The sequence below is a fragment of the Penaeus monodon genome, chromosome 34 (assembly GCF_015228065.2).
Source record: "Penaeus monodon isolate SGIC_2016 chromosome 34, NSTDA_Pmon_1, whole genome shotgun sequence".
Taxonomy (NCBI): Eukaryota; Metazoa; Arthropoda; class Malacostraca; order Decapoda; family Penaeidae; genus Penaeus; species Penaeus monodon.
The window spans coordinates 7744485-7745814 of record NC_051419.1 but is presented as its reverse complement, the minus strand read 5'-3'; positions in this window follow the sequence as shown (position 1 = coordinate 7745814).

Genomic DNA, 1330 nt, shown 5'->3' with positions numbered 1-1330 from the left:
GACTCGACGGCTTTATCGAAACCGGTTACGCCAATGTGCTTGCTTCAAACTGGTGGTTCACATTCGGTGAACGACAGAATACAATTTAGTACATCTATTACTTTTGGCCGGCATCTTCCTATGCCGTTGATACCTACCCAGGAATTTTTTATTCAAAACGCCAATACGAGCGGGATGTGGGCCTGTTATGGAAGTTTCTTAGTCCCATGTGCGAAAGAACGCATACCATCGGCAAACGCGTTCTGGACAAACAAGGAGTCAACTAGAGCTCTCGGCTTCGTCTGTTCTTATTATCCATGTATTCCACCGATGATATGACCAGGACATGTCCTAAACACAACTTCGATTATAGAGAGTTTTCTATCATGACTTCTATCCTTTCCATACGGGTTAGAGCGTGTCTTTGATAGTGTTTATTGTGACATAAGTAGGTCAACGATTTCTATAAATCTCCCAAGCGAAAGGAGAGGTGCTTGCGCGTTTCGATGCCCCCTCTTTTGAAGATATAATGGAAACGAACGCTATGTTTATTTATAGCTTTTTTAGAACCGTGTCTTTTTTCGCAAACACCAGTCATCCAGCGGAACGTTAAACTCGGAAAGCTTTGAGGAATTTGCAATGGAAGTGACCTTTAAATCATTTCATATAAAAACAATTTTTTGTAATCATTGGATGTGATGAGGATAAGCTACTATTCTCGTGTTGACAAGAGTAAGTGATTCCCTATTTCAGCAGTCAAGGCGAAGCACAGGTAAATACAATGTCAAATATCAGACTGGATCTATAGTTATACAAACACGTACCATTTTCATACCCAAAGGAAAAAATTCAGTTCGACTTTCATGTTACCTGTTTCATACGGCTGCGCGTACCGGTTAATGAACCTCTAAAACCTATCGTTAAATCCCAACCAAAACAAAATGGTCTCTGAACAACACCTGGGTCTTCGATTTGATTAACTGTATGTACTTATTTACACAACGGAACACATGGTAATACCCTTTTAAAAGCTTTAGCAAAACGTAATAAAGACAATTCCTTTCCTGATAAAACCGACCTCCACGACCCCTACGCATCACATTAACACTGTCACTTCCTCTAACACACCTAAATTTAAGGTACGAATCGCAGGAAACCTTCATTTAAAATCGTATTGATCACGTGTCCGAATCCGTTGAGCGACTGTCCTGTTTCTCTTTCCTTCTCATCCGAAAGAAACGGTAACGTGTACCGGCTAAACTCTGAATTTTTGTTGTGTATGATGTTTATATTTCGAAATCAGCCTTAAGTAGATAGGGTGCAGAGGACGAGGAAAGGGCATGGCCTACGA